Source organism: Podarcis raffonei, chromosome 3 (assembly GCF_027172205.1).
Source record: "Podarcis raffonei isolate rPodRaf1 chromosome 3, rPodRaf1.pri, whole genome shotgun sequence".
Taxonomy (NCBI): domain Eukaryota; kingdom Metazoa; phylum Chordata; class Lepidosauria; order Squamata; family Lacertidae; genus Podarcis; species Podarcis raffonei.
The window spans coordinates 19,386,562-19,410,994 of NC_070604.1; the positions used below are offsets into that span (position 1 = coordinate 19,386,562).

At 44.3% G+C, this 24,433-nt stretch overlaps 1 long non-coding RNA gene across 1 annotated transcript; it reads left to right on the forward strand.

The window, feature by feature from the left end:
• Positions 1-2,615: 2,615 nt before the first annotated feature.
• LOC128411615 (uncharacterized) lies at positions 2,616-14,479 on the forward strand. Its single transcript, XR_008329843.1, has 3 exons — positions 2,616-2,706; positions 9,264-9,383; positions 13,455-14,479. It is a non-coding gene; the product is annotated as an uncharacterized LOC128411615 (long non-coding RNA).
• The last annotated feature ends 9,954 nt before the right edge of the window (positions 14,480-24,433 follow it).

Here is a 24,433-nt window from a genome sequence, read left to right on the forward strand (position 1 = left end):
CAAGTTTGCTGATGATACCAAACTGTTCAGGGTGATAAGAACAAGAAGAAAATATTGCAAGGAGCTCCAAAAAGATCTCTCCAGACAGGGTGAATGAACATTAAAATGACAAATGAGATATAATGTAAATAAGTGTAAAGTGCTTAGAACATTTTCTGCTGTTTTTGGCAAGAGCCGATTTAGGAAGGAGACTAGACTGGGTGGAGAGAGGACTGGACTGAAAGGAGAAAGAATGGGGGAGAAGGGGACATGTGCTATATTCTGCTAATTATTCTGTTATTCCAGTAGGTGCCCCCCTCTCCCCCACTGTCTCTCCTCACAGTCTGCTCTCCTTAGCGCTTGCCAAATACAGCAGACATAAAATTGACTCCTTGTGAATCAATTCTACAAACTGGATAGTCCACATTTTAACAGATATGATGGCCCTGAATAATGGAGAAGTGTTGAGCTCTGTCAGGTTTGGCTCAAAACGGGCCTGCTAACTATGAACAATAGTGGAGATCACTTGGGGAAACAATTCTTTCCCACCAACAGTTCTTATAAAAGCCAAAGGGACAGGGGTGGCACTGTGGTCTAAACCACTGAGCCTCTTGGGCTTGCCGATCAGAAGGTCAGCGGTTCAAATCCCCACAATGGGGTCAGCTCCTGTTGCTCTGTCTCAGCTTCTGCCAACCTAGCAGTTTGAAAGCACGCCAGTGCAAGTAGATAAATAGGTACCACTGCGGCAGGAATGTAAATGGCGTTTCCATGTGCTCTGTTTTCCATCACGGTGTTCTGTTGCGCCAGAAGCAGTTTAGTTCTGCTGGCCACATGACCTGGAAAGCTGTCTGTGGCCAAATGCCAGCTCCCTCAGCCTGAAAGCAAGATGAGCGCCGCAACCCCATAGTCACCTTTGACTGGACTTAACCATCCCAGGGTCCTCTACCTTTACCTTATAAGAGCCAAACAGGCTGCTGAGCCCACCAATCCCCCCATTTAACACATGCTATGGGTGCTGTTGCTTCAGTCATAGCAGAGAGAGAGATTGGTTTTGCTCCCTGGTCCCCTTCCCTGTGCACTCCCTCTGTCTCTCCTGCCTCTCTTCTTCTTTGTTTTTCTTTCCCCCTCATCAGTGCCTGGGATGGTGGGAACTATATTCTCCCCATGGGTACCCGACATCATCAGCATGCCCACCAACATTTCTCCGATGAAAATAGGGACGTCCCATTCCATAATGATAATTTTACGATTTATACCCCACACATCTTACTTGGGTTGCCCCAGCCATTCTGGGCAGCTTCCAACACATATACAAACATAATAAAACATTAAACATTAAAAAAAACAAAAAACACCCTTCCCCATACAGGATTGCCTTCAGATGGCTCTGGGGTTAGATAACTCCATACCCTCCAAGATTTCTCCAATGAAAATAGGGACATCCTCGCGGGTGGCGCTGTGGGTTAAACCACAGAGCCTAGGACTTACTGATCAGAAGGTCAGCGGTTCGAATCCCCATGACGGAGTGAGCTCCCATTGCTCTGTCCCTGCTCCTGCCAACCTAGCAGTTCGAAAGCATGTCAAAGTGCAAGTAGAAGGTAAATGGCGTTTCCGTGCGCTGCTCTGGTTCACCAGAAGCGGCTTAGTCATGCTGGCCACATGACCCAGAAGCTGTCTGCGGACAAATGCTGGCTCCCTCGGCCTATAGAGCGAGATGAGCGCCGCAACCCCAGAGTCGGTCACGACTGGACCTAATGGTCAGGGGTCCCTTTACCTTTACCTTAAGGAAAAGTGGGACATTCTGTGATCAAATCAAAAACTGGGATGGCTTCTCTAAATCAGGGATGTCCCTGGAGAATAGGCGAACACTTGGAGGATGTACATCAGGCACTTCCTGGTGTTCAAGGCACCAAAGTTGGCTAGAAAGAGAGGAGGAAGAGGAGGATCACGACAGGGGAGGTGGAAGAAGCACCCTGCTCTGTCCTGCTCCTGCTGTGGTTATCAGTGCAGCAGCCAGTGTATGTGTGTGTGTATGTTAGAGGTAGGAGTTATTTTCTTACTGCAATCCAACCAAGAAAAGAACTCAGTGCAGGTAACTCTCACCTTCACACTGAAGCTGAACAAAAGACGAACCCAGTTGGGGGGGGGGTAACACGCCCCTTCAAGGTGAGCAAGTTTATTACGAGTCGCCAAGTTTATATTCTGAGCCAAGGAAACCCCAAACTCGGCTGCATTGCTCCTGTCCCGAATGCAGAATTTCAGGGCGCATTCTCTGTTGGTTTAAAGAACGTCAGATCCAAGTAGCATATAGCATACATATATTAATGTCCAAATGCTATACATGAATTGTTGCCAAAAGAGTGAATAATTGTTGACATTAAAAAAAAAAGCCCCGTCCAGTCTTTCTAAATGTACAATTTACGATCAGTGAGGCTTTTCTTGGGGGTGGGGGGTGGGGTGGGAGGGAGAGAGAAGAGAAATGTGCGGCATGTGAAATAAATTAATGGGCCTCCGTAAATTTAGGGACTGCTGGCAACTCAGCTTTGCATGTTGCAATAAAAATGGTTTATTGGACTAACATTGTTGAATCCAGAAGCCCAAATTATACTAAGCCTCTACACAGCAGCCTGGGCATTTCTAAGGGGCAGTGAGGGCTGACCCCAGTCCCTCCCTAGCCTCAGGCTTTCCTTGAGTTTTTGCCTGCGTGTGAGGCTTAACAGTGCAAAAGTAAGTATATTTCCCTTCATTTAGCCATATTTATTTTCCACGGCGTCTTTGCGCTTCAGCCCTTTCTCATCTCCCCAGAGCGCCAGAACCCATTTATTTCCTTGCCGCTGCCTTCCTGCTTTCCTGAAACGGAGCTAATGTACCCCAGAAGGCTTAGAGAGACTGTCAGCTGCAACAGGAGAAGCACTCGAAAAAAATATTCCAGGGCCATTTGTTGTCGGGCCAAGAAAATAAACAGCCCCAGAATTTTGCAAATGGGAGAGAAGAGGACTGGTGCAAAGCTGGAGCTGAGAAGGAAATTGTGTAGTAAGGAGGGGCGGATTGATATCCTGGCAAAAAGCCAAGCGTAGCACCGAGCAGGGTGGGCGTTTGCAGTGACGGCTTGATGCAACGGACAAGCCTTAGCAAATTGATTTGCTGCTTCGGCGTCTTATCAGCAGATTTTTTAATAAGTGGGGGAGAGCTGGTTTTACAGAGGTGCTGGAGTTAGGCTCCTCTCTGAAGTTGCTTTGACGGTGCTGCTGACTGAAAAAGACTTTGCCTTTCTAGAATCCACACTTTCACACCGGAGCATTTCCGTTTAGCCTTAAAGGAGCTTGCTGGCAGCATCCAATGAATAAAAACCCCAGCATAATTTAGTGTCAGGGACCGGTTAAATGAGCAGGAGGGGTGGAAACCGCCTGAACAAAAGCCCCTTCCAGGGAAAGCACAGAGGGAGAAGATTTGGATCCTGGATCTTGGTGGTGAACAACTGGACACTGTTATGTGTCCAGTTCTCACCCTGGGCCAGCAGGGGGATACTGTAGATAGTTTTAACTCAGGTCCACATATGCAAATGTCGGATTGAAAGTGATGTTCAGTGATTGGATAGTTACAGAAATTTGTTACTGTTGCATTGTAGTGGAGCTCTATATAAGCAGGGTGACTCAACCCTTCAGTTCAGTTCTGTTCTGGCCTGTGAATAAACAAGAGCTGTTTGAAGACTTGCTGTGTTGTCTGATATGTTTACCCACAACTTATCAGACACATCCCAGAGGAGGGGAAGAGCTAGGAAGCACAAGAGACTGGGAGCTTGGAGGACGAGGAAGAGGCAGGTGCAAAGACAGGAATCAGACTTAGCAGCTTCACCAGTGAGCCACCCTGACAGCTTTTCTGCTGACAGCTTGCAAGCCCCTCCACACTCCCAGAACAAGGCGTCTGAGGCACATCACAGAGCAGAGAGCCAGGAAGAAATAGAAAGGGTCCCTTGGGGCTCCCCATAGATAGAGGGAGAGGCTGGACACAGAGGGAAAGGAGTAAAGTGGGAGGTGCAAGCCAGTCCCAGCAATTGCTTCACCTAGGTGAAGCATATCTCAGAAGTCTCCATATGTTCTCTGTTCTGTTTCCTTGAAAAAGAAACTAACTGCAAGTTAAATGGTGTTTCCCTCTCTTTCTCTGAGCTGTGAATGAGCTGTTCTTGCGTGTTCAGACCCAGAGACCTCCCGCCTAAATAAACACACATTTGACTCAAATTTTAGTTTTGGTTTTTGGCAGAATTTAGGCCACAACTTTATTGATTACAGAAAGTGAGTGGTTGCATAGGCTCTGGTTCGACTACCTTGCAGGTAGTGCTGACTCAGAGCTCTATCATAGGTCAGCCAAGGGTGAACACCTGAGGTAGGTGGAAAGCCTGGGAACAGACTATGTCCACTCCCCAGATGCTCCCCTGGACTCAGGCATGGGTGCAACCCCCTCTTGGGGGTTGACCAAACCAAGTTGAGTCCCTGGATTCCTTTAACGGGTATTCCCTTCATATAGGGATGGCGAGAGCGTTCTCCCATCCCTATCACCTGAACCAGAGCCTATCCGCAACCTTACAAGTTGTGACGATTTGCTACGTGGTAGGCGAAACCCAAATGGCAACAGCCAATCAGCCAAGTGGGGAAAATTCCTGCCGTGTCCCTGTCCCAACGACAGATGATACACGACGGCATAGCAAGGTCAATCGCAAAATGCCCTAAATATAGGGAGAGGTGGGCGGGTGTTCCAATGCATGAGCCGAAAGAGGAAGCTCTGGGTCACGTGCATAGGTATATATAGGTCTCTTGGTCCATTTAAACAGCTCCCCATTGGCCAGATTAAGCCTAGCAATGAGGGACCTACCAATTGGGTGTTGTGGCTGTCCAATATACCCACCCACAACCAGGAGGTCAGTTTCCAGGTCTCAACGCAACACGTGCCCTCTTTTAGGGCTTTATCAACTCCCTGGCATTTAGGAATGCATACAGAGTCAGAACCTAGCTCAGGATTTCCAGCTGAGAAGGGCCATAGCTCAGTGGCAGAGCATCTTCTCTACATGCAAAGATGCTAGGTTCAGTCCACAGTGGCTGGCTGGCAATGTCTCCTGTCCCAAATCCAGTATAGACCATGCTGTGCTTGATGAACCAATGGGCTCTGTATAATGCAGCTTGCTGTGTTCCTATGTCTTTACTGATTGTCAGTAGTTCTCCAAGTTTTCAGACAGTATTCCCCTAGCTGGATATGATGATGATGATGATGATGATGATGATAAAGTGATCAAACTTCAAACATTAAAAACCTCCCTAAACAGGGCTGCCTTCAGATGTCTTCTAAAAGTCAGATGGTTGTTTATTTCCTTGACATCTGATGGGAAGGTGTTCCACAGGGCGGGCGCCACCACTGAGAAGGCCCTCTGCCTGGTTCCTTGTAGCTTCACTTCTCACAGTGAGGGAACTGCCAGAAGGCCCTTGGAGCTGGACCTCAGTGTCCGGGATGAATGATGGGGGTGGAGACGCTCCTTCAGGTATACTCTTTTAGGTTTTTGTTGGGGATTGATGTAATTCCTGTACTCCACCACTAAGCTATAGCTCCTCCACGTCAGGTGCTTCATTTGGTACAGATGCAAGCCAAGTGGTCTGTTTTTGGACACAAAATCCCACACTATTGGCTATGCTGGTTAGGGCTGATGGAAGCTGGAGTCCAATGGCATCTGGACAGTCACAGGTTTCCTGTTCTTGTTCTTCAGAAGAACATAACACTGTCTTAGCTGCAACCTGAAGGGCTTGTAGCCCCTACTTACATGGGGAACAGGGTTGCATCAGGGCTGCATTGTGCTTTTAAAACTCCCTGTATTTAGCTTAGCAACACTTTTAGAAACTGGGCCTCGGAAGAAAAGCCTTTTTATGTGCTCCCTAATGGCCAGAGAATGTAATACCTGCAGTGACTTCCGGGTTAGCGCGATCAACTAATGGCGGATTCCCTCTGAGCTCCGGAGGGAATCGGCTCCGCAGGATCGGGTCTTGCCGCTGCGGCGAAGCGAGGACCCTTAAAAATCACAGGCGGTGAAGCCTGTGAGTGTGGTGACTCGGCGGGCACCATTTGTGCCCCCCCAAGCTGCGAAGGAGCCTTTTTAAAGGCTCCGGAACAGGGAAGGGGTGAGCGGCGCGGTGCTGAGAGTAGACTGTTTCTTCTGCGGAGTGAAGCCGCATTGCCATTGTTGGAGAGCGCTGACTTCTTCTTGTGAGCAATCGGACTGTAAAGTAACAACCCGTGAGTAGTACGGAAATTGGATCTTTAAAGAATTTTGATGAATTGGGCACGATCGGGGAAGGCTTAAACAGGAAGTCCGCCTCCCCGTCTTGTAAATAATTTAAAGTAAAGGACCTGCTAACTAGGGTCCAGAGAACTCTCTTCTTTTTGGTTAAGGATTTTAATTTCACGGTTTGGCAGTATAAGAAATCTTACTGGAAGATAAAGAACAAATTTTGGGAGCTGAAGTGTCACCCCCCCGGACCCGGGAGCGCCCCGCGAGAGAGCCTGTTGATGAGGTATTGAAGAGTTTGACAGCTGTCAAATTAGCTGTCAAGACGGAAAAAGCGAACTTTGTTTTTCTTGTTTCTGCTGGTTACAATTTGGAAATACTTGATACAATTTGAAAATAAGGAAGAGCTGATACAAACTAATTTGACTTTTGGATTTGAGCTGAAAGGAATACTAAGGAACCAAAATCCCTCTAGAGGGGGTTTTGGGACATTACAAAAATGGCTGGAGGGGGGAAAATCCAGATGGAACTGGACAGAGCATTTGTTCTCTTGGCAAAGATACAAGGCCAACTTGATGTTTTGGCTACAAGTGTTACAACTCTGGACTTAACAGTAAACAATATTATTGAGTTTGATAAGGATTTGAATCAGGAAGCCTATTCAACTGGGCAAACAGAGAATTTCGAGAGCTTTGAGAATATGGAGAAGGAGACAGATGTTGTTTTTGAAGAAAAAGAAGAAGGAGCTGTAATTCTGCAGGTCTCAAAGGAGAGCTTGAGGCCTGACATGATGGCAACAAAGGAAGATAAAAATTTGATGTGGAAAGTCTGGCCTGAATTGGAGACTGAAAAATGGAAAGATCTCCTTATGTGGAGATCTGAAGACCCAAGGATTATAAATTTGATTGTGGAAGTCGGAGCTTTCGGGACATTTGGTTTTGAAAGGAGTAAGAAACAAGATTTGGAGTACCCCATAGGCTCCACTTTTAAGTATGGAGGCCTGGCTGGAAGAAACATGGATCCTGTTGGACTGGAGCCTCTCCGAGATTTGGTGTTCAATATTAAGGACTATCAAAAAGACCGGCAGAGGAACTGAGAGAGAATTAAGAGCCTCGGATATGAGATCTCCAGGCTGATAGTAGATTGAGACTGATGGATATTTGTTGGGGATTGAAACCGGGAAAGGGGGTGGGGTGGAGTTTGGGAATCTAAAGGGGACATAATTATAATTTGTTCTGTTTTTATTCTGTTTTGTTATTGGTATGAAAATTGGGAAATTCGTGGAAGGGAATATTGGTCGATCTTAGAAAAATGTTTTAAGAATGAGTATTGATGTATAAGTATTGATGTTTAAGTTTGGATAAGGCAAAATTGGTTTTTAAAATGAACTAAATTAAATGAAAATAAGGTTAGCAAAAATAAATTGAGGAAATGGACTAAAGAGAAAAGGTAAAATAATAATATGTTAAAATAAATTATTAAGTTAAGGTTGAGAAATAAGTAATAAGGATTTGCTGAGCTAACAATTTAAATTGGAATACAAGAAGGGGAGGTGTGAGGAGGTCAGAGAAATAAGGTAAAAGAAAATAAGTAATGGAAATTTTATGTGTTTTTATTTTTGTATGTTGGTTATTTTTCGTTTATTTTTGTTTTATTATTGAAAATGCTAATAAATATTTATTAAAAAAAAAGAGAGAGAATGTAATACCTGCAGAGCTGGAAGTATATCCCTGAAAAAGAAAGCATTTTACTAGCCGGCATCACATGATTCAATGTGTGCAGTAATGCTCTGTTGCACAGAAACATATTGTATATGCACATGTAAGCATGTGTTACATAGAAGGAAAAAATGTGAAATAGGCAGCAGTAACAAGATGCAATCATTCAGTAAAGTGATTTTCTTGGAACACCCTTTTACTTCCTCAGAGAACTCCTTATTTCCCCACCCATGCCAGATTACAGTCCTGCAGTATTAAGAGCTATTTTCTGCACATCTGTAGATGTAATCATGCTGTGTGCATCGCAGAGAACTGAAACTGTATTCCATGAACTCAGCACTGTGTACTTACTATATGCTCTGTACTGTTCAGTTCCTTTTTATTATCTAAGTCTTTTCCGCGCTCTCTCTTTTAAATGTGTGGATTTATTGCGAGTACTCTCATTCCCCTTGCTAATTTCTTTGCCCCTCACAAATGGAAGCTAAAGGTGGGCCCTTCGCCAGCCATTTCAGGATCCAGCCATTTCAAAGTCTCATCTTGCCCTATCCTTTGAGGGCCAGACTTCCCACCAAATTGTATTCAGTTTATTGTGTGTAAGTGCAAATCTGTGAATTTGATGTTACAGTGGTACCTCAGGTTACAGACGCTTCAGGTAACAGACTCCGCTAACCCAGAAATAGTACCTCAGGTTAAGAACTTTGCTTCAGGATGAGAACAGAAATCGCACGGCGGCAGCAGGAAGCCCTATTAGCTAAAGTGGTACTTCAGATTAAGAACAGTTTCAGGTTAAGAACGGACCTCCAGAATGAATTAAGTTCTTAACCAGAGGCACCACTGTATTTTATTGGGAACAGTGGGTGAGGGGAGGAAGAACTCCAAAGACTACAATTCTGGGAAATGAAATGAAAGGTGCCTGGGAAACACATGAAGATTGGTAGTTGACAGCAAGGGACAAAAGCAAGATGAAATGAAAGGTGACAAGATGGGACATCTTCTCTGGTAGATGGTTCTCTAATAGCCAAGTTTCACAAAAGCTCCGGCAATGTGTTCCTGGAATAACATCACACTCATGTATAAGTACATGATTTGCATGCATTAGCATTGAGCTTGGATACCCCCCCTCACACACATGATTATTATTATAACAACAACAACAACAACAATAATAATAATAATAATAATAACCAAATCATCACCATTCAGGACGAGCTCCTGCAGGTGTTAATTGGGCTACTGAGGCAACCCATATATTCTGCTGAGATTTTTACCTTAGATTTTGGTGTTGTTGTTTCTGCCAGGCAGCAGGCTTGAAAAGCTGCAATGGAATGAGAAAAGATGGCCTTTGGTGATTAATAGCGCAGTCCTCTGCATGCCTATGCAGACATCAGTCCCATTGAATTCAATAGGCCTACTCTGGGGTAAGTGGATCGAGGACTGCAGGCTGAAATTATGCTTTTTTCTGGTTCACAGCAGAGGAAACCTTTCTCCCCCCTAATGGAATTGTGATTATAGAACATATTAATATTACAAAAGGTTTAAGTCCATTAAGCTTCCAGGCTTGCAGCCTTTCTTGCCTAATGAATGGTGCCTGTGAGAGGTGGTACCTGAAAGTGACAATGGAAAGCGAAGTTGGCTATTATTTCTCAAGCCTCCAACAGCTACTGTATTGCTGTCAGAGTCATGTCGCTGTGCTCACGGTGCCTATTTTAACATTCCTCAGACATGCTGGCATAAAATACAAAGATGATCCAATTACGTTTCCTGCAACTGCATCTTATTTTACTAATGCTTACAAATTAATGGTGTCTGCCACTGCCCCCCCAACACAAGAGGGAGCAGAGATAGCATTTTAAATCCCATGAATTTTATAGTATGCATTACTTAAATACAGAAAACAACCCTAACCGTAAACAGTTGACATGCCTCTCATAATCTCTGTCTAGTCAATATGAAAATGTAACTACATGGGGCAATGCAAAAGAAATTCCACTGTATACTCATTTATTAGGAGAAGCATTATTTATTCCTAGCAATTTACTGTTAGTAATTTATTTCTGTAGAGCCATTAATTCACAAACTTCTAAGTGCTTAGTCAAATCTGGAGTTCTCGCAACGTATCTCCCCAAATCACTCGTGTGTGTGTGTGTGTGTTTGTTTGTACCAAAGTCCCATAACCCTTAGTTGAATTCAAGATCCAAATCATCTAGCCCTCATTCCCTGACCCAGCAAGAGAGATCTGTCATTGTGGGCTCAGCTCCACCCTCACCTATGCAAGAAGAAGAAGAAGAGGAGGAGGAGGAGTTTGGATTTGATATCCCACTTTATTACTACCCGAAGGAGCCTCAAAGCGGCTCACATTCTCCTTTCCCTTCCTCCCCGACAACAAACACTCTGTGAGGTGAGTGGGGCTGAGAGACTTCACAGAAGTGTGACTGGCCCAAGGTCACCCAGCAGCTGCAGGTGGAGGAGCGGAGACGCAAACCCGGTTCACCAGATTACAAGACTACCGCTCTTAACCACTACACCACACTGGCTCTCTTGACCATCACTTGACCATACATGGTCCCTACCAGGGCTCTTTTTCAGCCAAAACTCAGCTACGGCACCTCTCATGTGGGCACCATTGCCATTATAAGACAACAAGAGAGGTGCTCTTCATGAATACTGGCAGATCTTTTTCTAGAAAAATAACACTTTTGGCAGGGTTCCCCAGACACACATCGAGCCTACTCTCTAACAGCTTAAATGCACCATACAAGCGTTGAGTGAACCCATCTAGGTCAACTAAGTGAAGCCATTGAAATTAATGGAATTAATTTAGATGTGTTCACTGATTTCAGTAGGTCTGCTGTGAGTAATACCACCCCTGGCTTCCCAACGGCACACGCCACTGCTAGTTTCCTAGAGGGAGCACTGGGGAGTGCAGTGGCAGGTGCAGTGGCATAGCCAATCCAATGCTCTGGATTGAGCAGCATTGAGCTCTTTGATGCCTTCCCCTGCCACTTTTGATTACTGACAGTAACATGTGGCATTGGGAAGCCAGGGGAGCATCGCTGCTCTGTTTGTACTGCATGGCTGGCTGCTACTGCAAAGCAGGAGCTAAAGAAAGGTAATAAGGAAATGGGCAGAATGCTAGAGTGTGTGTCTCTATCCCTAGCTCTCTAAAAGCGTGACTTAACTTATCTATTTAGATATTTGGAATCCATTCTTACAAATATTGATAGGTTAAGATCTGGTGAATTACGATAAAGGGAAAGGGAAAGGACCCCCGGATGGTTAAGTCCAGGCCAAGATGACTATGGGGTTGCGGCGCTCATCTCGCTTTCAGGCCGAGGGAGCCTGTGTTTGTCCACAGACAGCTTTCTAGATCATGTGGCCAGCATGACTAAACCACTTCCGGCACAACAGGACACCATGACGGAAGCCAGAGCGCATGGAAACGCATTTACCTTCCCGCTGCAGCAGTACCTATTTATCTACTTGCACTGGCGTGCTTTTGAACTGCTAGGTTGGCAGAAGCTGGGACAGAGCAATGGGAGCTCACCCTGTCCTGGGGATTCGAACCACCAACCTTCCGATTGGCAAGCCCAAGAGGCTCAGTGGTTTAGACCACAGCACCACCCAACTTTGCAAAGTATACAGTTTTGGGTTTTTTTTCTGTGCCCCCCCTTTACTTTTCCTTCTACACGGGTGCTATTTCTCTTTTTATCTTTCTCTTTTATTTATGTCTCACCACGTTTAGTGTGCATATAATAATTTTTAACTTTCAATAAAGGAGGAAATAAAAACTTATCTATTTCCAGTCTGGGTCACTTTTGCATGTGCCCACTGAAAAGTCTATTCCATTCTGTTTCTGCATTAATCTGTGGGTTTAAAGGGAGGGAAATCCACATAATTATCTCTTTTCTCAAACTGCATCAGAAAATTCAGGATGGTTGAAAGACACTGAATAACTAAGTTCTGGTCGGCACATTAGTCTGGACAGTTTGTGTCAGGCCACTCTATCAGAATTCATGAAGATCAACTTTACTCAAGCATCCCTAGCAAAGAAATTTGAAGTGACAATGGCTAACACAACAAAATCCCTCTCCCACCCAAATCGTCTGCTTTGAAATAGGGCAAGCCAGTTCTGGAGCAGCTGCGGCCTTGAAATGGCAGGCAGATCTCTCTGTCACCGTTTAAACTCAGCTCCCGCTTGTCAGATTGTCTGCTTCCTCTTTGACCTGGACTAAAGCTGTGACATGCATTAGAAATATACATAACAACCATTCCTAAAGCCTCTTTTGCCTTAGATTTCCATGGATACGGGGAGAGGGACTATCAAGAAGGCCTCCCAGCCTAGGAAAACAACAACAGGGCCCAGAAACAGCCAATTATATGGGTTGCTAGGAGGTGGGAAATACTCTTTAACCCAAAAACATCTGGGAGGCTACCCGTAATGCCAGCTATAAGGGAAGGGCTCAGAGGATGCAATGAACATCTTGCTCTCAGTGATTTTCTCTGCTTAGTTATATCTATGAACCGCCGTTTGTTGAAGGACCCAACCCTTCTTCCTAAATTGCAGTTCTATCCCTTTTAACATATTTTGGCATTAAGTGGTACATTTAATTTAATGAAGATGTTGATGTCAGAAAAAGAATCATTTTGGGTCATCCCAAAAGGGTATAAGTACCACTGTCAAACAGTAAAGGTAAAGGTAAAGGACCCCTGGATGGTTAAGTCCAGTCAAAGGCGATTATGGGGCTGTGGTGCTCTCAGGCCGAGGGAGCCGGCGTTTGTCCACAGACAGCTTTCTGGGTTATGTGGCTGGCATGACTAAACCACTTCTGGCTGTGACGGGAACCAGAGCACATGGAAATGCAGTTTACCTTCCCACCACAGCAGCACCTTTTTATCTACTTGCACTGGCGTGCTTTCAAACTGCTAGGTTGGCAGGAGCTGGGACCGAGCAACGGGAGCTCACTCCGTCGTGGGGATTCTAACCGCCGACCTTCTGATCGGCAAGCCCAAGAGGCTCAGTGGTTTAGACCACAGCGCCACCTGCATCCCTACTGTTCAACAGTAAGAGCTGTTCAGCAGTGGAACAGTCTCCCCCAGCAGGTAGTGGACTCTCCTTCCTTGGAAGTTTTTAAGCAGAGGTTGGAGGGCCATCTGTAATTGTTACCTTAGCTGAGATTCCTGCATTGCAGGGGGGTTCTGCTCATACAATGAGACTTCCCCTTCTTTTTCTCTCCCAGTGCACCCCCCACTCAGCCAAAAAAAAATTGCTTTGAAGGGTTTCCCAACCACCTAGAAAAGATTTGAGAGTGTGCACACACATGCAGGGGATGTTAAAGTTCTGTTGTGCAATTGGATTTTGCTCCCCATATGATACCATTGCATTGGATACAACTTCCTGTATTTCTCCTTTTTCCTTGAGTCTCTAACATTCACTAAGCTACACACTTTGCCTTTCTGTATTCCTCTGAAATGTTGTTCTGTCTCTACAGGAATGATGGAAGAAGGCCTTCAAGCTGTACCTCCATCCCAGCCTGGAAGGGTATCAAAATGGGATGGACTCAGTAGGAGCATTTGGAAATCCTAGCTACGTTGTCTTCATCTGCCTCTGTTTTATTTAGATGACTAAATATTACCCCATTAGCATACTATAACCGTTGCTCATTTTCCTCTCAGGCATTCTATATATCATATATACCGCATTACTTAATTACCGTCTTTCGCACTTACACACCGATCTGTCCATTGGCTTTTAGATCACATTCTTAATTGCAATAAGCAAAGTAGCTTTTTGTTATGGCACAGGGAAAGGGTTGGTCAGCTGCCCACTGTCGGCATTAGAGCACACAGAGGGCTGGCCAATGATTTCTCTCTCTCCTCTCTCTCTCTCTCTCTCTCTCTCTCTCTCTCTCTCTCTCTCTCCCTCCCTCCTTTAATGATCAATTACCACCAGAATAGGTTTCTAATGGCCACACTATTAGAGAGTAATAGACTTGGCTATAATAGTTCCTGTTCACAGTATTTCTCAAACTAGACACTGAACAAACCCCACGCCAGCAAATGTTTGGAATGTTTGCCTCATGGCCAGGTATTTAAAAGGCAATATTCTCTCACACACTCGCAGCAGGCCTGGCCCTACCCTTTGGCAGAATGAAGCAGCTGCCTCAGGCGGCAGATGCTGGGGGCAGTACCTTCTGAGCTGGGCTTTGACCTCCAGTGCAGTGGAAGATGTTCTCCCATCACCAGTCAGTCTGTCAGCCTGGTTGGATTCTGTGCATCTCATCCCCTTGCCTCAGACAGCAAAATGGCTTGGACGACAAAGACTGCTTGGAGTCTAGAGAAGGAAGTGTCCTGAAAAACATATGCAAGGAGAGAGGAAATGGACTTGGACCTTCCTATGTATACACACTTATATGTGAACCCAGGGACAGAGGTTGCCTTGCCAGATGGAGGAACTCACGCTGAAAAGTGAACAATGCATAAAAACATATCATCTAAAGCCATAGGCCGCCACAATATAAATCGTTTTGGCATACTCAGCAAGCAAATAGATTTACAAAAGCAAACATTCAAAAATAATACTTTCTCCTGCAGTGTAAACTATGCATTGCCCTTCTAGAGGAGGCTATATAGGTGCTAAGAAATATGCCAAAAGTAGAATTACATTCTGGACCCACATACAAAATTTTGTTCTGATGATCTCAGTGGTGTTTAAAAATAAGGTCATGAACAACATTGTAAACACACATGAAATACTGAGGAAACAAGTTGAATTAAATATTTCTCAGGTTTTTATTGTGCAATTTCAATTCATTTAACTAATGCTTTCCAGGAAACAGTCTGAAGTGATTTACTAAAAGATAAAGAACCAGCTTCTTTTAAAACTGCTGCTTTTTCTTAACGGTTGGTTGGTTGGTTGGTTTTTAGGCTGCATTTTCTTGGTTTTTAGGTTGCCTTTTTAGGCTATATCTGTATCTTGGGGGGGCGGGGTGGGGGCGTTGTTTTGTTTTTGCTTACTGTGTTGATTTTGTTTGATCCGCTTTGTGTATAAATTCATTGATAATAAATAAGTAAATGCTGATAGGCCTCACTTTACTCAACCCTCAGCCTGCTAATAATCATTAGAACAGCCATCAGGAGATCTTGCCAAAATATTGTGAGATCTTACAAAGCACACAAGATCTCACCAGAAACTGTGGCTGCTGCTGCTGCTGCCGCCACCTCTCTGCCAGTGGCAGAGGGGCAGCCAGGGCACCTGTGGGGGTGCCACCTCTTGGAATTCTGCCACCTGAGGCCACTGCCTCAGCCTGCCTCATGGGCAGGCCGGCCTTGTCCGAGAGATTAAGTAGCATTCACGTGGCAATTTAGTGTGTGAGTAATTTGGCTGAGGTGGGATTGGAACTGTAGCTTACAATTTCTCCTTATTTATTTTTTTATACCATCAGAGCCCTATATATATTCTTTAGTAGAGAACAGGAGGTAGATTGATGTAGGATCTCCCTTACACATGATTCCATATGTCATTCCTGCCCCCTAAGGAGAAAAGACATACATTCTAAAGAGAATTTGCTCTATCCTGCTTGAATCTCTAATTCACAAGAGAGTCAAACACACAATTCTGTACCTACAAATAAAGAAAGGAAGTGTAAAGGACCTGCGTGATCTTTATTATCACCTGGAATATATTACTATAAGAACTCAGTTTGCATCACATAGGAAATATGGTTAGGCTCTTGACCACAGCCACGGATGAGGATTCTTTCCAGTAACCTCTTGCAAATGAACCTGACAAGAACCAAAATAGGATAAGAAGTAGTATTAGTTTACCATCTGTCCTTCCAGAGTTCTCCAGCAACAATATACCAGATCATCTGGCACTTAAAAGTAAACCAAATAATTGTGACATATGGGCAGAGATTTCTTTTCAATGCCTTGTTCAGCAAGTGGGGTAGGGGTGGGGAGAGGAGTGGAGTGGATATTATTAATGCACAGAAGTGTGTGTTTTAATGCCTTTGTAAGTGACCGGGCAAGTAATTTGTTGCTTTCTCATGCTTTCCCTTAGTCTATAAATACTGTCATGCACCAGACCCTAAATCGATGTTTGTAGGAGCTGTGTTACGCTAAGGATGCCCTGACTGACATCCTTTGAAAGAGTCTTTTGCTGATCATGTAATGTTTAAATTCTGGAAGAGGTCTCCTTGTTCTGTCTACTTTGTTGTTGTTTAGTCGTTTAGTCCTGTCCGACTCTTCGTGACCCCATGGACCAGAGCACGCCAGGCACTTCTGTCTTCCACTGCCTCCCGCAGTTTGGTCAAACCCATGCTGGTAGCTTCGAGAACACTATCCAACCATCTCGTCTTCTGTCGTCCCCTTCTCCTTGTGCCCTCAATCTTTCCCAACACCAGGGTCTTTTCCAGGGAGTCTTCTCTTCTCATGAGGTGGCCAAAGTATTGGAGCCTCAGCTTCAGGATCTGTCCTTCCAGTGAGCACTCAGGGCTGATTTCCTTCAGAAATTACTACTGTCTACTTTAGGCAAGTGCATTTTGTCTTCAGAGCCTGGTGAGAAGAAAATGAAGCTTTTTTTAAAAAAAAAAAGTGGAAATGCACCACCACTTCCTAACCTTATAGCAGAAGTGGGGAACTGTGTCTTCCCAATTCCTCAGTTGCTTCCATTTACCAAGAGGATGAGGGAGAGGTGGTGTGGAAAGGGTTGCAGTGCTACTCCTTCTTTCATGCCGAAATTGGAACCTTAAGAATACTGGCCATATCACCAGCATCGACCACTCAGTATGTTAGGGAAGTACATCATTCAGGCAGGGCACCCAAAATGTATGAACACTCTGCACTCTACAATCTGATGAGCAATGCGGGGACAAGGTGTCAAGTGTAATCACATTTGTATTCAGATGCTGTTGAGAGCAGACACTGATATATGATCCATCAACCACCGCCAGTTTTTCTGGCTCCTCTATATACATATGAATGGGTGGATGAATAGATAAACAGACAGTGAAATTATGTTGGAAATGACATGGCACTAAGCCCATAACATATCTTAGACTCATTAAAATATGGCACAAATGTATCTCTTTCCCAGAGCAGATCTCGGAGAGCATTCTGTTTTACAACATGGAGATCAATGAAAAGAGGACAATTCCTATTAAATATGCAGTTTCAGAGGCTGCTCCTTTAATTTCGCAGCTCACCAATCCTTATCAGCCACTACCAAAATCCCAAAGCGGAGAGGTTCACAATGATTTCATTCGAACATTGCAGAATCAGAATGTTATTTTTAAAATAATGTCTCGTTAGCAAATATATTGACTCCTGGAATTTAGTACTGTGCCTTAGTTAAGTATCAAACTGAAGGAACAGAAACTTGAAAGAAAACACGGCTGCCTGGGGAAACAATGATCGAGAAATCCTGAATATGTCTCTGGATAGAATATGTCTCTGGATAGAAATATTTTAAAAGGCATTTTTAATAAAAGGGCATGTCTGAAGCACTTTGCGATAGCTGGGTGGTCAGGCTAAATGCCTAGCTGAGAAGCTGTCTCTTTTTTAAGGTACAGGTATGTATAATGCATACATTATACATTATACGCGGGTGGCGCTGTGGGTAAAACCTCAGCGCCTAGGACTTGCCGATGGCATGGTCGGCGGTTCGAATCCCCGTGGCGGGGTGCGCTCCCGTCGTTCGGTCCCAGCGCCTGCCAACCTAGCAGTTTGAAAGCACCCCCGGGTGCAAGTAGATAAATAGGGACCGCTTACCAGCGGGAAGGTAAACGGCGTTTCCGTGTGATGCGCTGGCTCGCCAGATGCAGCTTGTCACGCTGGCCACGTGACCCGGAAGTGTCTCCGGACAGCGCTGGCCCCCGGCCTCTAGAGTGAGATGAGCGCACAACCCTAGAGTCTGTCAAGACTGGCCCGTACGGGCAGGGGTACCTTTACCTTTATGTATAATGCAACTGCTCAAACCTGATTTTTTACATCCTGTCTTTACTATTCATGGGATAGTTATCAAAAAGGACCTCAGTCTTAAAGTTGTTGCTGGCATCCATCTGTCTCAGGAGATAATGGAGTGTGCCTCTAGGGGTGAAGTCAAAACTCAGACTGACCTCCCCAAGGAGCATCCCTGGGCAGTGTGTATGGAGGTCCTGGGCTGCCCAGACGACAAGCTTCACTGATGTGGTCCAAAGGAAAGCAGAGCACCAGTTTGGCTGCAGGTGTTGCTGGAAGGAAGCTACAAGGCACCATCTTAGGGCCTCCACCCTAGATCTGTACAGGGTTTACTTCTTAGCCTTTTCTTCTCCCAAAGATATCCCACAAGGCGGTAGAGGTTTAGGATCAGAATTATCTTTCTCCTAGATGGACTGCCTTCCCAAGTTGCCTTCCCATCAGCCTCTCAGTTCCCTCTACAGCCCATGCGGAGACCACCTCCTTGACCATTGGACCCACGATTGGTCTATTTTGCTTATCAATGCCCCATGCCGTCATGAGCACAAACCATCATGAATGCTCAATAAAAAGGATGCCTGGGGGGTGGGGTTCCTAATCTTTCTACAACCTGTCTCCAACCACATCAAAAGCTTGAGTGGGGGAAAGCTTGGGAGAAGGAGATGAGGTTCACCACTCACACCCTCATTTTCCTTTTATTACAAAGCTCCTCAAAACCCACTTTATAGGCAATTGCAGCCGACCCGCATTTAAACATGCATGTCTGACACCATCATGACTCATGTCTAATTTGGCCTCCAGTTTGGGCAGTTCTCCCACTGCGGAGTTTTAGATTTGGTGACCTTAGAAAGGTGCGTTCCAGCTGATGGGTTCTACTATGGTCTCTCTCCAGAGAGCAACACGTCTCTCTCCAGAGAACTGAATTTCTTGGGGAAGCAAATGGCATGCGACTGAAATCCAAGTCAGGATTAAGGAATTTTTAAACAGTCTAAATAAAAATCAATTCCCATCTTAATTAGATTTTGTTCCTTCGATGTGGTTGATGTCAACTCTTCTAAGCCACTGATTGTTTAGGGATTCAGCAGGACAAACAAGAAAGCAATACCTGAATTTCCAAAGTGAAGAATAAAACACACATACACAACCCAGCCGACTAAAGACGAAACAAGGCTGCTGATCTTGAGCACGTTTATTTATAGAAGTGGGTCTCACTCATTGATTCCAGCTGAGTTTATTTCCTACGCTGAGCGCTTAGGATCATGGTGCCTCTTAAATATTGCATCAGCAAACAGGAGAAAAATGAACAGAGCTAGCAAATGTGTAATATATTTTGGAAGTGCCTAAAGGAAAAGCAAAGAATAAAGCAGGTAAATGAGTTTTGGTGGTAAAGTAAAAGACCTTTCTGGATGGCCAATTTCTCCTTCAAAGCTTACTGGAGCCTAATGCAAAATTATGTACGGGTGAGATCAGATGCAGCATAAAGAAGATAGGTCCTTCACTCATGGTGTAATCTGGAAGGCTGAACTAGCCTTACTTGCTGCACATGCTAAGAGCTACTAGCCATGATGGCTATGCTTGCCTTCATGGTTAGCATAGGAACCAAGTCCTAGGGGCCAAGGTCCCTTTGGCTCCTCAAATAAAATATTTGAGGGGGTTGACCCCCCCCCCGTTGATGGGCATTGCCATTCAAACGGTGTGCATGTGCCATGTCATGTGATCGATTATGTGTGGCTGTGACCACCTGGGTCCCTCCAATATTTTATTCAAGTTGGCACCGCTGATGGTTGGAGAGTGCTCTTGTACTCTGACTGGGTCCACTTGAAGTGATCCAGGCCGCTCAAAGTATCCGGCAGTGATCTGGCAGTGAGGAAATGGCCTGATTAAATATACAGTCAGAGCAGGAGTGGAGAAGCAGAGGCATGTTTCCTTCTCTGCCCTCCCAACCATATGGTTGTGGAAGGCTCCCAAATCACGCGCGGGTTGCGATTTGCCGCTTCTGCACATGCGTGTTACGCCATTTTGCGAGTCTGCGCATGCACGAGCGGCGAAACCCAGAAGTAACCCTTTCCGGTACTTCTAGGTTGCCGCAGGACGTAAGCTGAAAGAATGTAACATGAAGCGGACGTAGCATGAGGTATGACTGTATAAAACAAAAGATTTAGAGAAACACCATACATAAGACTTTGCATTGTTATAAGTGTGTATATCGGGAGCTTGTCACACTCACATTATAGAAATGGAACGGAATTTCACATGAAGACTGCAAAACATGGATGGAATGGAGAAATATAGACCCATCCATCCCTAGTAAACATTTGTAAGTATCACTCTATAAGTTAGAAATGAAGAGTTTATTTGTGGGTGGGTGAGCACGTATAAAAACAATTGCCATACTTTAGCAAGCACCCACTCCTCAGTGCCATCTTAAATGAAGTCTAAGAGATCTCCGCAGAGTGGAAAGCAGTAATGTTTGAAATATGAAGCAAATTTATCAAGATGGCTATCTTGCAATAACTTGCCACCAAACTGTGGGGAGGATTTTTCGTTAAAGCAGTGAGTGTCCCTTTTCTCTGTTTAAAACTTGCCTGCTGTCCTAACAAACGAGCCTTCAGTGTCACTCAGAGAAATGTGCATAATCCCATAGTAAATAAAAGCATGCTGTTTTATCTTCACTACAATAAAGGCCACAGCTGGGCTCAGTTCTTATGTCTCCACAATTGGCACGGCAATGTTATTTTTGACAGTGCTCTGCCACTGCCTCTTCCCTTTCAATAGGATGTTGACATTACAGAAGCCTATCCTGGACTTGTCAAGCAACAGTGAGCCTCAAAACATACATACTATAGTGCAGTAAAGCATAGTGTATTCCATATATTATGTTGTATTAGTACACATAATATACTATATAATGTAATGTATTAGGTAAAAGTAAAGGACTGCTGGATGGTTAAGTCCAGTCAAAGGCAACTATGGGGTGTGGCACTCATCTCACTTTTGAGGCCGAGGGAGCTGGCATTTGTCCACAGACAGCTTTCTGGGTCATGTGGCCAGCATGACTAAACTGCTTCATGATGGAAGCTAGAGCGCATGGAAATGCCATTTATGTAATGTATTAAGATAAAACTTAGGGCACAGTCCTAACCTGAGAGCCACTGGGATGAGCAAGATAGGATGTGGTGGATCTTTAGCGCAACTAGCTGGTTTTCTGGGTCAGCTAGGCTATGCTAGCAAAAATCCGAGAGATATGATGGTATAACTGCTTTTAATAAAAGGGCTGGAGCTGTGCTGTCTTTATTGTAATTACCTGTATGTTTTTAATAGATATTTTATACGTATGTATAGTTTTAATTCTATAAATGTTTGCCCTCCCCCCCCCCAAGTTTTTAGCTGTTCCTATTTTATCTGTACAGTGGTACCTCAGTTTTCGAATGTAATCTGTTCTGGAAGACCATTTGACTTCCGAAATGTTCAAAAACTGAGGCGCAAAGGGCGGTCTGCCAATTCAATAGAGAAAATTGTGAAAAACAACAGATACACACAGTGGAAGCTGTTTGACTTTTGAGGCACGTTCGAAAACGGAAGCATTTACTTCTGGGTTTTTGGCGTTCGAAAACTGAAATGCTCGCAAGAATGTATAACTTGCTGTTAAAATGGAACACACAGGATGAAACGGTTAAGTCTGCTATGATTAAATGGGCACAGGATGTTGGACATAACATTATGTTTGCTGACTGGGAACAGTTGTGGACCACAGGTATGAAATTTACGGCATGTAATGCCCCAAGAGAGAATATTATGAAAATGATATACAGGTGGTACATGACACCAGTCAAGCTGGCAAAAATATATCATCTGCCCGACAATAAATGTTGGAAATGTAAAGAGACTGAAGGTACATTCTTTCACCTTTGGTGGACATACCCAAGGATTAAGGCTTTCTGGGAGATGATCTATAACGAAATGAAAAAGGTATTTAAATATACCTTTCTGAAGAAACCAGAGGCCTTCCTCCTGGGCATGGTCGGCCAATTGGTGCCAAAGAAGGACAGAACTTTCTTTATGTATGCTACAACAGCAGCAAGGATACTTATTGCAAAGTATTGGAAGACACAAGATTTACCCACCCTGGAAGAGTGGCAGATGAAGGTGATGGACTATATGGAATTGGCGGAAATGACTGGCAGAATCCGAGACCAGGGAGAAGAGTTGGTGGAAGAAGATTGGAAGAAATTTAAAGACTACTTGCAGAAATATTGTAAAATTAATGAATGTTAAAATGATGTTGGATTGAAAATAAGTGGTATTAGCAACAAAGTTAATAAGAATATGCAAAAATGGATAGATAATGGATGAAAATATATAGCTATAATATGTTAAGACATAGAGTTAAGATAAATGAAAGAGGGTAAGGATTTGCTGAATTGATTATGTAAATGGGAATACAAAAAGGGGAGGTGTGAGGAGGTCAAGGAAACAAGCAAATGAGCTTAAAGATATCAAAAAATGGATTTGTTTTTAATTTTTCCTTATCTATTCGTTTTTTGTATCTTGTATTTTTTTATTTTTTATGTATTTTTTTATTTTTTGTATCTTTTCTTACTTTTTTCCTTTTTTTCTTTATGCTTTCTTTTTATTCTGTAAACCTCTGTTTTTTTGTAAAACTTTAATAAATAATTTATAAACCAGCAAAAAACAACAACAAAAACGAAAACTGAAATGCTCGACAACGGAGACGTCCGAAAACTAAGGTACCACTGTAACTTGCTGTCAGGGAACTGACATCAGAGCGAGAGGCGAAGGGGAGGCTCCCAGATTCTGCTGGCGAAGGACCAAGCACCAGGGGGAGAAGCAGCTTGATAGAGGGGGAAGGAAATCAGCGCAACACCAGGGATAAAGGGGGGCAGATGGGGGAAGCGGAGAGAGAGCTCTGGGACTCTTCACTGGACATCAGTGAGGAGAGCACAGGTCCCCCACTACCCACGCCCTCCCTGCACAGAAGACTCCCGCGCAGTGAGAGAAGGAGGAGACTGGGAGTCAAACGGCTTTTATGCTGGAAGAGGTTTAAGAAACGCCCACAGACAGATTCTGCCAGCGACTGAGACAGCCAGCCGGAGCTGGGCTGTGCAGTCAAAACGGTTTAACAAGGCAATTTAGCCTAGAGAGGCGGCAGTTTACGCACGAGTAACTCATACCCATAACACTTGCTTGGCAACCCTGTGTAGGAAAAAAGGTGGGGTATAAATGAATTAGCAACAGCAGCAACTCCCCCATTGGCAGAACTTATACTGGTATAAGCCTACTTCTGGGGGACTTGTCGTGATATAGAAATTGGACACACTCAAACATTCACGCATTTTATTCCTAAGGACATAAATGGATACCAACAGCCATGCAGAGGGACTAACTCTGCCCATATTCACAACCCTTCACCTATCCTTCTGTAAACATGCAGGAAGGCCTGCCTCAAATAGCATCTCCATGTAGCATCCTGGCGCTCCTCACTCCAAAGTGAAAACAAAGTTGCATAAAAGAAATATAAGGAAATGTAGGACAGAAACTAGCCTAGGGTCTTGATTAATAACCTTGAGTTACAAACTCCTCAGGTTACAAATGATCAGGTTACAAACTCCGCTAACCTGGAAGAGTTACCTCGAGTTGAGAACTTTGCCCCAGGATGAGAACGGAAATTGTGTGCTGGCGGCACAACAGCAGCAAGAGGCCCCATTAGCGAAAGCACGCCTCTAGTTAAGAATAGTTTCAGGTTAAGAACGGACCTCCAGAACGAATTAAGTTCGTAACTAGAGGTACCACTGTAAAGTGTGAATGAAATGTGACGTTGAAATATCCTTATGTATAATCATGTCTTTATATAAACTGTATCCTCTCTTGTAACTTTGATTGTAACTTTGTTTCAAGTTGTACCCAATTAAGCTGTGCATCAGAAGACGTTGATATTCTGGGACACCAATTACTTTAACATTTGAGTTTGAGGAAATGACTCTCTGAACAACTCTCCAACAGAGAGTTCCCGATCTTAATCTTCTCTCTTTGTCATCCCTGGGGATTTCATCACAGGATTTGCCATGAACACTGAGCAAACAAGCCCTGTAATAGAAGGGAAGTTAGTTTCCACATCACCCTAAACTGCTGACACCTCACCCCATTATTTTCCCAGAATCTGGTCATCAGCCCATCTCCCAGTAACTATTAGGACTTTCACGCCTGTTCAACTTAGCACAGTTGCATGCATTTGCACTCAAGCCTCACCACTTTGATCCCAGACCCCCAACTTTTGCACCCCTTACTCTGTAACTCGAGTCACACATGTGTGACGTATTGTATCTTCTTGACTCAAAAGTATACAAAAATTGTACGCACATGAAGGCAGGGTTCTTCTTCAGCTTTTGCTGTGGGAACCCAGTTGCAACTGTAATAAAGGATCATAGCTTAGGGCTGCCTGGCTTTCTTTTCTTTTGTTGCTAGTTTTTTGACATTTCTAACCACATTCCAAACT